The 13,505-nt window shown below is 61.7% G+C and overlaps 1 non-coding gene across 1 annotated transcript; it reads left to right on the plus strand.

The window, feature by feature from the left end:
- The first annotated feature begins 10,987 nt into the window (after positions 1-10,987).
- Positions 10,988-11,114, plus strand: LOC138842153 (small Cajal body-specific RNA 15). The gene has a single exon (XR_011376605.1). It is a non-coding gene; the product is annotated as a small Cajal body-specific RNA 15 (non-coding RNA).
- The last annotated feature ends 2,391 nt before the right edge of the window (positions 11,115-13,505 follow it).

Below are 13,505 nucleotides of genomic sequence, written 5' to 3' on the forward strand. Positions count from 1 at the left end.
CGCGGTCCACGCCGCCGCGCAGCCGCAGCACGCGCCAGAGCTCGCGGGAGCGCTGCAGCGGCCGCCGGCCCTGCTTGCACACCACGCCCTTCCAGGGGCCCAGGCAGGCGCGCAGCCCCGCCTCGTCCGGCCTGAGGCCTGCGGGGGTCGGCGTAGGGGAGCGCGGCTTGGGGCCGGGCCAGGAGGCCCCTCGCCCCCGTGGGCACACTCACACGCACACACCCGCTCCCCCAAGTGCACGACCTCGCCCCCCTGGGCACGCACGCGCATACACGCACACACCCGCTCACCCTCGAAGTGCACGACCTCGCCCCCGTGGGCACACTCACACACGCACGCGCACACACACACACCCGCTCACCCTCGAAGTGCACGACCTCGCCCCCGTGGGCTCACATGCACACTCGCACGCGCACACGCGCGCACACACACACCCGCTCACCCTCGAAGTGCACGATCTCACCCCCGTGGGCTCACACGCACACGCGCGCACACACCCGCTCACCCTCGAAGTGCACGACCTCGCCCCCGTGGGCACACTCACACTCACACGCACACGCACGCGCGCGCACACACCCGCTCACCCTCGAAGTGCACGACCTCGCCCCCGTGGGCACACACGCACGCGCACACGCGCGCACACACCCGCTCACCCTCGAAGTGCACGACCTCGCCCCCGTGGGCTCACACGCACACGCGCGCACACACCCGCTCACCCTCGAAGTGCACGACCTCGCCCCCGTGGGCACACTCACACTCACGCACACGCACGCGCGCGCACACACCCGCTCACCCTCGAAGTGCACGACCTCGCCCCCGTGGGCACACTCACACGCACACGCACACGCGCGCACACACCCGCTCACCCTCGAAGTGCACGACCTCGCCCCCGTGGGCACACACGCACACGCGCGCACACACCCGCTCACCCTCGAAGTGCACGACCTCGCCGTGGCCGCAGTAGACGCCCACGTGCGCCCCGCACCAGCGCCCGGTCGGGGACTGCAGCTTGAACAGGAAGAGGTCCCCGGGCTCGGGCTCGCCGCCCCGCAGCTCCACCACGTCGAAGTGCTGGCCCAGCACCGCCTCGGACAGGAAGAACTTGATGGTGGTGACCATGCCGGCCACGACCTGGAGGAGCGCGGGCCTCAGTGGGGCGCGGGCGGCACGGGGACCCCGCTCTCCCACCGCTGCCGCCTCCGTGCAGAGGTCGGGGTGCTCCGGCCCCCAGACCCCCTCCCCAGACCCCTCTTCCAGCCCTGGGACCCCCTCCCCGACCCCCTCCAGCCCTAGGGACCCCCTCCCCGACCCCCTCCAGCCCTGGGGACCCCTCCCCAGACCCCAGACCCCCCTCCAGCCCTAGGGACCCCCTCCCCGACCCCCTCCAGCCCTGGGGACCCCTCCCCAGACCCCAGACCCCCTCTCCAGCCCTGGGACCCCCTCCCCGACCCCCTCCAGCCCTGGGACCCCCTCCCCAGACCCCAGACCCCCCTCCAGCCCTAGGGACCCCTCCCCAGACCCCAGACCCCCTCTCCAGCCCTGGGACCCCCTCCCCGACCCCCTCTCCAGCCCTGGGACCCCCTCCCCGACCCCCTCCAGCCCTAGGACCCCCTCCCCGAACCCCTCCCTACCCTGCCCCCCCCAGCTGCGGGGCCTGGCGGCCACTCTTGGAAGGAACCCTGGGTCTGGGTGCCTGGGTTGGGGTGTCGGGATACCTCGTGTGTGGAGCAGAAGACCTGGAGAAACAGGAAACCCGAGTGAGGTTGGGCGCCCCCCACCCGCCGGCCTTGCCGGGGCTGCCTACCCCCCCCCCCGGCTCCCGCCGGGCCCCGCCCGCACAGCGCGGCCGTCCCGGGGAGAGGCGGCTCAGCCAGGCTTCCCCTGATGGTGCTGCCTTGGCGCGGCCGAGCCTGGCTCCCAGAGCCGGGGAAAGGAGGTGCAGGTGGGGCCCGCCGCCCCCCTCCCCCAGCCTTGGGTAACCGTGTGCCATGTCCTGTCCTGTTGGAACCCGGGGCGCTAGGACAGGGTGTGGCCAGGCTTCCCATCCCCCCCCCCAGTCCCTGGAAGGCCCTGGTGAGGTCCTGCGGGAGGGGCAGCGTCGGTGCTGGGCAGGGGCTTCGGCTCCGGATACCTGGCTTGTGAAGCTCATCTGGGGAGGAAAAGCAAAACAGCAGTGATCCACCAGCCACTCTGCCTTCTCGCAGACTCTGAGTAGGGCCTGGGTGACAAGATGCCATTCAGAGAGGGATCTAGGTGGACGGTGGGCAGGGGCTGCCGGGGAGAGGGGGACAGCCCTCGGCCTGATGCCAGGAAGGACGTGCTGTGGTCTCCCACTGCAGACAAGGAGCTGGACTGGAGCCGAGGCCTGGTGGGGCTCCGGTGTCCTGGGGACCGCCCTGTGAGGGGCCTGCACAGCAGGTGCTCCATCCCCAGACCCCGCCAGGGGTCACCTACCCCCGGGGCTAGTACTAAATGCTGTGTCTTCCCTGGCCAGATGCCAGGTACCGCCGCCTGGAAGGCAAAGGAGGGGGTCCGGTCCTCCAGGGCCAATTCTGCCCACCCAGCCCCAGCCCCCAACTGGAAAGGCCCTGCCCATACTCTGAGCTGGGGCGCTGCTAGACCTCAGCCCAGAGTGATCCTGTCCCTCGGCCGTGACCTGGCCTCGCCCAAACCACCCCTCACCCTCAGTCTAGCTCTGGATGGAAGGAGACTCTGGCAGCGACCTCCATCCAGAGCGAGATCAGGGCTTCCTCCGGAGGAGGTGGGGGGCCTCGGGGTCCTTTCCTGCCCACGGAGATGGCTGGCTCTGAGCCCCTGCCCAGCCACTTACCCTGAAGCGGCGCCCTTCGGGGCGCTCCACACCTCAATCTGTGGCCAGAGCCCTGAGGACAAGCTGGCCGCCCGGCAGATAAAGGAACGGAGCAGGAAGCCCGGGGGGCGCTGCACACCACCGCCCAAGCCAGTCCTTCCTGTAGCCCTGGGGTAAGGAGAGAAGCCAGAGGTGGAGAGGCTTGGTCCAGGTAGGTATGCGGCGCACTTTCCCGCCTGCCCAGCCCTCCTGTGCCAGCCTGGTGCCCGGGTGAAGGGTGGCCTCCGCGGTCAGGCCTGCCTCCCGCAGGGTTGGCGGTGGACATCCCCACACAGCTGCCATCAGGACGCTGAGGTCTCTGCTGAGGCCAAGATACTGTTCAGACTGCCCAGGGCTGGTGACTACGGGTTTGCTTTCGTTAAGACTTCCAGCTGTGGCTCTGAGAGGGTCCACTTCTTTTAATCCTCTCAGATTTCCCTCTGTGGACTTCGCTAGCACTCTACCACTTGAGCCACTTCTGGCTTTTCCTGTGTATGTGGCACTGAAGAATCAAACCCAGTGCTTCATGCATGTGAGGCAAGCGCTCTACCACTGAGCCACATCTCCAGCTCTTTGCTTGCCCTCTAATGTTCTTTTTCTCTCCCACTTTTACTCCTCAGCCAGCCCCACAGTTAAAACCATGTATATGGGGCTGGGACGGTGGCTCGGGTACAGTGCTTTCCTCCCACCCATGAGGCCCTGTGTTTGATTCCTCAGCACCACATAAGCAGAAAAAGCCAGAAGTGGTGCTGTGGCTCAAGGTGGTAGAGTGTTAGCCTTGAGCTGAAGAGCTGAGGGGCAGTGTCCAGGCTGAGTTCAGGCCCCACGACCCACAAAGAATAAACTGCCGGGCGCCAGGGGCTCACACCTGTAATCCTAGCTACTCAGGAGGCTGAGATCTGAGGATCGTGGTTCAAAGCCAGCCCAGGCAGGAGAGTCCATGAGACTCTTATTTCCAATAAAAACCACTAGAAAACTGGAAATGGCGCTGTGGCTCAAGCGGTACAACACTTGCCTTGAGCTGAAAAGCACAGGGACAGCACCCAAGCCCAGAGTTCAAGCCCCATGACCAACCAAAATAAATAAACCATGTATATGTATACACATGCATGCTTATAATATACATATGGTACGTAGAATCATCTATATATGGTGACCTTTTTCCAGAACTGGCTTACTGCATCCAATATGAGTTTGTTTTGTCTTTTACCAGTACTGGGGTTTGGTATTTAGCTCTACTACTTTGTTTTATATTTAGTGCTCTCTAGAGATTACAATGTAGCAGGTTTTCAGTCGGCTTGGAGATACTGTGTTACTTTACTTCCAAGGTATAGGCCTTGGGAGAACGTGGGTTCACCCCCCATCCTGCTGCTATACATACACTCCACAGGCAAGATTATAATTCCTGTCCTCAGGTCTCACCTGCTGTAAAGAGGAAACAAAGAGTCTTTTATAGCACTTTACTTGGCTATTTAATCATTTCTAAGCTTAATTTTGGGAAGGGCAACAGTTTCTCTGATATGCTCTTCCTTTTAGACAAGGCATTTTTTGTAGTGCAAAGCAACTGATAAGAAACTTTTTTTCTGAAAAGGTCTTTATCTGAGTGCATTGAAGCATTCTAATAATTCCTACCACTGGCAGCTGGGAGGCCGGCGATCAATGGGAATTGGAAGCTTTGCGCAGATGGCTCAAGGTGTTTGCTCCTGGGAGCTCAGTCCTCAGTCATGGAAAGAGAAATCTTATTCATTCTGTGGGACACAGAGTTCTGTATTTTCTTGTGGCTCTTCTCAGATTTTCTTCTACTAATATCTAAAACTCATAGTTTCAGGTAGTAAGGCAATGAATACTCTAAGTGTTATACAATCAAGTGTTCTTTTGGGCTGCTTTCAAGATTTTGTTTTGGTTTTGGCAGTATTGAAGTTTGAACTCTTCCTTGCTAGGCAGGTGCTCAACCACTTAAACCATGCCTCTAGCCCCACTGGCTTTATTTTTCAAATAGGCTTTCCCATTTTTGCCCAGAGGTGGACTTCTTTGTAGCTGGGATTTGACTCTGTACCACCATGTCCTGCTCATTTGTTGCAATGTAGTCTCCGTAACTGCTTTGGCTGGCCTTGAACAATGATCCTCCTGTTTCTACCTTAATACTGGTCTATCATTTTATTCAGAGAAAGATTTCAATATTTATTTGATTTTAAAGAAGCTTCTATTAAGATCTTGTCTTCTATTAAGTTCATCTTTGAATTTTTGTTTTCAGCTTAATTTCTATGTAAAAATTCTCTTTTCTAAATTTCTCATTCACTTATTATGATTATCTTTTTCACTGAAATCTCCCATAGATATTCATAGTACCTGCCTTGGCTATTTTTTTTGTCGGTCGTGGGGCTTGAACTCTGGGCCTGGGCGCTGTCCCTCAGCTCAGGGCTAGCGCTCTACCACTTGAGCCACAACACCACTTCCGGCTTTTTTCTTTTTGCTTATGTGGTGCTGAGGAATTGAACCCAGCCCCTCCATTTTTTTTCTATTGTCGAAATTATGTTTTTTTCTCATGCTTCTGCTTATTTTTATAATGGATATTTAGCAAGATACATCCACAAATTTTAGACTTTTAAAATGTCTCCTGAGTGCTGGTGGCTCATGCTTGTAATCTTAGCTACTCAGGAAGCTGAGATCTGAGGATTGAAGTTTGAAGCCAGGCTGGGCAGTATTCACTGCCCGTGGAACTCTTTCTTTTGGGGCAGGGGGGCTTGAATGCAGGGCTTGGGTGCTATCTCTGAGCTTTTTTGGTCAAGGGTACTGTTCTACCACTTTGAGCCACAGCTGTACTTCTGGTGGTCAATTAGAGATAAGAGTCTCCAAAAGTCCTTTCCTGACAGACTGGCTTTCAACCTTGATCCTCAGATCTTAGCTTCCTGAGAAGCTAGGATGACAGGTGTGAGCCACCAGTGCCTGGCTTCTGTGAGACTTCATTAAGTACCAAAGCAGCTAGAAGTGGAGCTGTGGCTCAAGTGACAGAATGCTCAGAGACAGTGCTCAGGCCAAGTTAAAGCCCCAGAACCAGTACAAACAAAACAACGATAAAAAGCTGGGTGCAGTGCTAAAGCCTGTAATCCTAGCTACTACTCAGGAGGCTGAGATCTGAGGATCGCGGTTCAAAGCCAGCCCATGCAGGAAAATCCATGAGATTCTTATATCCAATAAACCACTAGAAAACCGGAAGTGGTGCTGTGGCTCAAGTGGTAGAGCGCTCGCCTTGAGCTGAAGAGCTGAGGGGCAGCGCCCAGGCCCAGAGTTCAGGCCCCACGACCAGACCCACGGACTCCCCCCAAAAAAAGAAAAAAGAGGGGGGCTTGAAAATGACCCAGGGGCCTTCAGGGGAGGGTTTTCTTGCATTTAGGAATTAAACCCAAGGCTTGGAACTTTGTTTGACCAGGGGCTTGAGCCATGGCTCCCCGATGCAACGGGAGGGTCTTGTGTTTTTGTTGTTTGTCCCGCCCGGCCCCCGCCCGGCCTCCCCGCCGCCCCCGCCCGGCCTCCCCGCCGCCCCCGCCCGGCCTGCCCGCCGCCCCCGCCCGGCCTGCCCGCCGCCCCCGCCCGGCCTGCCCGCCGCCCCCGCCCGGCCTGCCCGCCGCTCCCGCCCGGCCTGCCCGCCGCCCCGCCCGGCCTCCCCGCCCGGCCTGCCCGCCGCCCCCGCCCGGCCCCCGCCGCCCCGCCCGGCCTGCCCGCCGCCCCCGCCCGGCCTCCCCGCCGCCCCCGCCCGGCCTCCCCGCCGCCCCCGCCCGGCCCCCCCGCCGCCCCCGCCCGGCCCCCGCCGCCCCGCCCGGCCTGCCCGCCGCCCCCGCCCGGCCTCCCCGCCGCCCCCGCCCGGCCTGCCCGCCGCCCCCGCCCGGCCTCCCCGCCGCCCCCGCCCGGCCTCCCCGCCGCCCCCGCCCGGCCCCCCCGCCGCCCCCGCCCGGCCCCCGCCGCCCCGCCCGGCCTGCCCGCCGCCCCCGCCCGGCCTCCCCGCCGCCCCCGCCCGGCCTGCCCGCCGCCCCCGCCCGGCCTCCCCGCCGCCCCCGCCCGGCCTGCCCGCCGCCCCCGCCCGGCCTGCCCGCCGCCCCGCCCGGCCTCCCCGCCCGGCCTGCCCGCCGCCCCCGCCCGGCCCCCGCCGCCCCGCCCGGCCTGCCCGCCGCCCCCGCCCGGCCTCCCCGCCGCCCCCGCCCGGCCCCCCCGCCGCTCCCGCCCGGCCCCCGCCCGGCCTCCCCGCCGCTCCCGCCCGGCCTCCCCGCCGCCCCCGCCCGGCCCCCCCGCCGCCCCCGCCCGGCCTCCCCGCCGCCCCCGCCCGGCCCCCCCGCCGCCCCCGCCCGGCCTCCCCGCCGCCCCCGCCCGGCCTTCCCGCCGCTCCCGCCCGGCCTCCCCGCCGCTCCCGCCCGGCCCCCGCCCGGCCCCCCCGCCGCTCCCGCCCGGCCCCCGCCCGGCCTCCCCGCCGCTCCCGCCCGGCCCCCGCCCGGCCTTCCCGCCGCCCCGCCCGGCCTTCCCGCCGCCCCGCCCGGCCTTCCCGCCGCCCCCGCCCGGCCTTCCCGCCGCCCCCGCCCGGCGCCCAGGTCCGCAGAGCTCGACGCCCCGGACCCTCGCGGGAGCTCGTGCGGCCGCGGGCCCCGGTGGCCTCAGAAACGGCCCGCCGGCCGCCGCCAGCCAAGGGGAGGCCCGGCCTGTCCCGGGCCGGGGCCCTCGCACGCCGCGCCGGGGGCCCGGGCCGAGACCACGCACGCGGGGGGCGGGCGGACGCGGGAAGCGGCGCCGTGAGGGGAACTCCTTCCGGAGACCGCCTTCCGGCTCCGCGTTCCCGCGCGCCGTGGCCTGGGGCGGGACTTCCGGCCTCTCGCGGAAGCCGGAAGTGGCCCTTTCCCGCCGGAAGGAGAGCGCTGCGGCCCCGGCGGGGTCCGGCGCGGCCGCCGGCCTCTGCCTCACGGTCGGCCGGAGTCCGGCGGCCGGACCGGGGTCGGGGCGAGGCGGTGGCCCGGCCCTGGGCCGCAGGCCCCGCGCGTCCCTGCGGGCTGGGAGCGGAGGTGGCGGGTGGCCGGCGGGGAGGACGCGCGCGGAGCCAGCCCGCGCCGGCGCAGGCCGCCCGTCCCCCGGAGCCTCGGACGGGGCGCGAGCGAGCGGGGCCTCGTTACCTGAGTGCGGCGCCGCCCGCGCCGCGGTGAGGGGGGGCGGCGGGGGCGCAGGGGGGCCGGGGGCGGCGCAGGGGGGGCCGGGGGCGGCGCAGGGGGGGCCGGGGGCGGCGCAGGGGGGGCGGGGGGCGGCGCAGGGGGGGCGGGGGGCGGCGCAGGGGGGGCGGGGGCGCAGGGGGGGGCGGGGGCGCAGGGGGGCGCGGGGGCGGCGCAGGGGGGGCGGGGGCGGCGCAGGGGGCGCGGGGGCGGCGCAGGGGGCGCGGGGGCGGCGCAGGGGGGGCGGGGGCGCAGGGGGGGCGGGGGCGGCGCAGGGGGGGCGGGGGCGCAGGGGGGGCGGGGGGGGCGGCGCAGGGGGGGCGGGGGCGCAGGGGGGGCGCGGGGGCGGCGCAGGGGGGGCGGGGGCGCAGGGGGGGGCGCGGGGGCGGCGCAGGGGGGGCGGGGGGCGGCGCAGGGGGGGCGGGGGGCGGCGCAGGGGGGGCGGGGGCGCAGGGGGGGCGGGGGGCGGCGCAGGGGGCGCGGGGGCGGCGCAGGGGGCGCGGGGGCGGCGCAGGGGGGGCGGGGGCGCAGGGGGGGCGGGGGCGGCGCAGGGGGGGCGGGGGCGCAGGGGGGGCGGGGGCGGCGCAGGGGGCGCGGGGGCGGCGCAGGGGGGGCGGGGGCGCAGGGGGGGGCGGGGGCGCAGGGGGGGCGGGGGCGGCGCAGGGGGCGGGGGGGCGGCGCAGGGGGGGGCGGGGGCGCAGGGGGGGCGCGGGGGCGGCGCAGGGGGGGCGGGGGGCGGCGCAGGGGGGGCGGGGGGCGGCGCAGGGGGGGGCGGGGGGCGGCGCAGGGGGGGCGGGGGCGCAGGGGGGGGCGGGGGGGGCGGCGCAGGGGGGGCGGGGGGCGCAGGGGGGGCGCGGGGGCGGCGCAGGGGGCGGGGGGCGGCGCAGGGGGGGCGGGGGGGGGGGCGGGGGGCGGCGCAGGGGGCGCGGGGGCGGCGCAGGGGGCGCGGGGGCGGCGCAGGGGGCGCGGGGGCGGCGCAGGGGGGGGCGGGGGCGGCGCAGGGGGGCCGGGGCGCAGCGGGAGCACACGCCCCCCCTTCGCTCTCCGAGCCTCGCCCTCCACCGGCCGCTCCGCTTCCCGAGGCAGCGTCTTCTCCTGCGACTTGACACCCACGGCCCGTTGCTCGCCCAGGTCGGCTCCCTGGATGCAGAGAGCAGCGTCCCCAGCCCGGGGCCCTGGGGCAGAACAGCCCCCTCACGCTGGGGAAGGAGGTGGGTGTGTGGAGCCGAGCCGCCAGGGGCACTGCCCAGAGGTGGGGGTTTTGTTCGATTTTGTGTTTTTGGTGCCAGTGCCCAGGCCTGAATTCCAGGCTTGACATTCCTGGTCAGCTTTTACTACTACTATTAACGGCTAGTGCCTTAGCAGTCCCTTGAGCCATGTCTCCACTTTTGGCTTCTTTACTTTTTTTTAATGATTAGTTGCAGAAAAGAGTCTTCCAGGCTTTTCTGGTTGGCTTCAAATACCATTCTCAGATTCAGACTCCCGAGTACCTACAGTTACAGGCTTGAGCCACTGACGCCGGGCTTCAGAGGTGATGTTTGAGCTGTACTCCATTGGGTGGACAGGGAAGGGCAGGTCTGTTTTGTGTGCTGAGAAACCAGGAGCTGCTTTATAAACTGCAGGTAGCACACACAAAAACAACGATGCTGGCTCACAACTTGCTGAGTGCTGTCCCGACTCCTGGGTGGAGCTGCGGGTTTTCTCCTTGTCCCCTCTCAGTTCAATGTATCTTTGAGATGAGGAAGGAAGTAGGAAAGTTGGGATCTTTCTGGGTGGCAGAAGAGACAAGATTTATGAGAAAACTAATGTACATACCCAGCAAATCTGTTTCCAAAAATCATGTTCTTCCTTTAGAAAATGGACAAGTGGGAAATTGCAGTTTGATAGCTCGCAACCCTTCTATTCCTTTTAAAGAAAAAAGAGCTATATTTAGGCTTAGGATTGAAAATAGGGAGACAGCAAGATTAGGGTCTGAGTTCAAACTACAAGAAGGTTGTTTTTTTTTTTTTGGAGGGGAGTGTCCAGTCATGGGCCTGAACTCTGGGCCTGGGCGCTGTCCCTCAGCTCTTCAGCTCAAGGCTAGCGCTCTACCACTTGAGCCACAGCGCCACTTCTGGCTTTTTTTTTTTTTTTTTTGCTTATGTGGTGCTGAGGAATCAAACCCAGGGCCTCAAGCATGTAAGGCAAGCGCTCTACCACTGAGCCACCTTCCCAGCCCAAGAAGGTTTTGATTGAGCAATTGCATGTTGTTAGAGTCAACCATAAGCTGTTCACATACATGGTAATTTAATTCCACCAGGATTTTAGGTGAAAACAGGAACATCTGACTGTTGAAAGAAAAGGCAGGCTGTCAGGAACTTAGGCCTAATTTTTCTGGGATAGGTGATAGCAGAAAACAGGCAGTGAGCTGGTGGGATGCAGCACATTTGGGTGAGAACCGGCCACGTGTAGTGGCGGCTCTGCACAGGGCCCTGTGTGCCAGCCCCGACCCTTCCCTGTCATCTTTCCAGATGGCAGTGCTGACCAGATGAGCTGGTCCTTCCAGATAGAAAGTCCCTTGCATTTAGCTTAATTAACCATAGTTGCAGTAAAGGAAGCAAATGTGAAGACTTAGCTCTCTTGAAGTTCACAGCTCAATTACCTTTAATATCTTTTTTTTTTTTTTTTTTTGTCGGCCATGGGGCTTGAACTCTGGGCCTGGGCGCTGTCCCTCAGCTCTTCAGCTCAAAGCGAGCGCTCTACCACTTGAGCTACAGCGCCACTTCCGGTTTCTTGGTGGTTTATTGGAGATAGGAGTCTCACAGTCTCTCCTGCCCGGGCTGGCTTTGAACCACGATCCTCAGATCTCAGCCTCCTGAGTAGCTAGGATTACAGGCGTGAGCCACAAGCACCCGGCTACCTTTAATATCTTGACATGGTAAAGAAAGATCAGTGTTGACTTGGTTGTGTTCTCCTGGAGACTAAGGAAATAGAGTCCTTGAAGTCAAGTCGACTCTGCTTTTAGCCTCCTAAAGGAAAAGGTAGATAGAACAGGTCTTGTTTGCAAAATAAATTCAAGACCTACTTATCTACCAACAGCATTTTTACACTTTCCATCGTCTTCTTATAGAAAGAACGTGTGGTGAACTTTTAGATGAGAAAGGTGGAGACAGCCAGGTGTCAGTGGCCTGAGATCTGAAGAGCAAGGTTTGAAGTCAGCTAATTAAGCAGCAAAAAAAGCTGGGCTGCATGTGTGGACCAAGTGGTCAGGTGCCGCCAGGAGCAGAAAAGCAGATAGCTCTAGTCCTTTTTAGTTCAAGCTCAGATAATCTCACACACACACACGTACGTTTGCTAGTGCTCACAAAGGTTCCGTGACTGTCTTACATACTCGCCTCCCTCTTTGTGTGGGGTGCTGGAATTTGAACTCAGGACATTTGCTCCATCACACACCAGCCCTTCTTTCCCTTTGTTAACATGAAGTGACAAGGCTGTGTAATGACTCACTCAAGAGTTTTAAGTTGGTCTGTATAAAGCTAAGAACCGATTTTTATATTATTGGTTTTAACCGCCCAGAGTCAGGTAGGGATCATCACTACAATGGTCACATTTTAAAAACTTCTGTTTTCTTTGGTTTTTTTTTTTTTTTTTTTTTTTTTTTTTTTTTTTGGGTCCGGTCGTGGGGCCTGAACTCTGGGCCTGGGCGCTGTCCCTCAGCTCTTCAGCTCAAGGCTAGCCCTCTACCACTTGAGCCACAGCGCCACTTCCAGCTTTTTTCTTTTTGCTTATGTGGTGCTGAGGAATGGAACCCAGGGCCTCATGCATGCAAGGCAAGCGCTCTACCACTGAGCCACCTTCCCAGCCCCAAAACTTCTGTTTTCTAACAGACTTGTCAGCAAGTTTCCATGAGCAAAGCCATGAGATAAACCCTTTCCTTGCTGAAATTCAGTTTCTTTAGCTCATTCATGGTACCTTAAGGAACTGGAATACCTTACTAGAAAAAAAAAAAAGCTTTTGGGGGTTGTTGTTCTAGACTTACTTTCCTTCTTTTTCCTTCTTGCAGAAGGCAGGAGAGATGATGAAGCAGACCTGGACCAGTAAGCTGAGTAACCCCAGTGCTGCTCCAAGGTGGACTATGTGTCCCGAGTGGACTTTCAGGTCAGGTAATTCTCAATTCTAGGCAGCTCTTTTCTTTGTAAATAAAGACATTATTAAAGTCTTACAGTGTCAGGTTTTTATCTACTTTTCTACTCGCTCATCAGCAATTACAACGTAAAGTACTGTGAAGCCTAGAAGAGCCCTTTCCGATCATGTACTAAAAATGTTTCTGAATAAGTACATGTCTAGTGGCTCACACCTGTGTTCTTAGCTACTTAGGAGGCTGAAATCTGAGGATCACGGTTCAAAGCCAGCCTGGGCAGGAAAGTCTGTGAGACTCATCTCCAATTAACCACTAGAAAACCAGAAATGGTGCTGTGGCTCAGGTGGTAGAGCACTAACCTTGAGCTGAAGAGCAGAGCGTGCCCAAGCCCAGAGTTCAAGCCCACAACTGCAAAAAAAATAATAAAAGTACAGGTCTATTTTAGTTGTTTAAAATTTGAGCCATTCTGTGCTTATACCTCCTATACCTTATCTTGGGGCAGCTGGTCAGCTTGGCAGGGAATGTGTGTGTGTGAAGTTATCAGGGTAAGTTAATTCTTGAATCTGGTACAGTCTATATGAGACAGTTCAGTGGGGAATGAGGGGTACCTGTTATTTTACTTACGACCTGGGCACTGTCCTTGAGTTTTTTGGCTCAAGGCTAGCTCTCTACCACTTTGAACCACAGCTCCACTTCCAGGTTTTGAGTGGTTAATTGGAGAAAAGAGTCTCATGGGTCTTTTCTGCCTGGGATGGTTTCAAACTGCGATCCTCAGATCTCAGCTTCCTGAGTAGCATGATGACAGGTGTGAGCCACCAGTGCCTGGCTTTAGATTGTTTTTAGTAAAACCGTGGGTGATGAGAAGTGGGCAGGTCTGTGCTTAGAGCCATAGTGCTGGTGCTGGGAGTCAGCACTGGTTCAGGAGTGGAGCTCTTGCTCTGAGCCCGACTTGAGCCTTGGTGCACTGTGCAGGAGAATGCAGTGAGATCGCTGGGCAGCGGCGGCGAGGCCGGGGCCCGAACGCCATCTGCAGGACGCTGTGCATTTGTGTTGGTGAGTGTTGGATGTGTCATAACCCCCCAGTGCTGGGGACATGGTGGTTTTCCCTTTGAAGAGAAGCAGTGTGGAAGATGAGGTTCTGTCCAGTGTCGTGGGGCAGGCAGCAGCTCTCCCAGGTCTTGGCTTCTGGTCTGGCCCTACAGGTTGCGGGCAGTTCCTTTTCTGCATGACCCCTGGGGTGGGCTGTGTTCCCTTGGGGCTTCTTCACCCCCTGGGCACAGGTCTTTGGGAGGTGTGGGAGCGCCCTGCCACCTTCACAGCAGCAGCAGTAGGTGGATGCCAACCACACACA

The sequence above is a fragment of the Dipodomys merriami genome, unplaced genomic scaffold (genome assembly GCF_024711535.1).
Source record: "Dipodomys merriami isolate MVZ:Mamm:240054 unplaced genomic scaffold, mDipMer1.0.p SCAF_33, whole genome shotgun sequence".
Lineage (NCBI taxonomy): Eukaryota > Metazoa > Chordata > Mammalia > Rodentia > Heteromyidae > Dipodomys > Dipodomys merriami.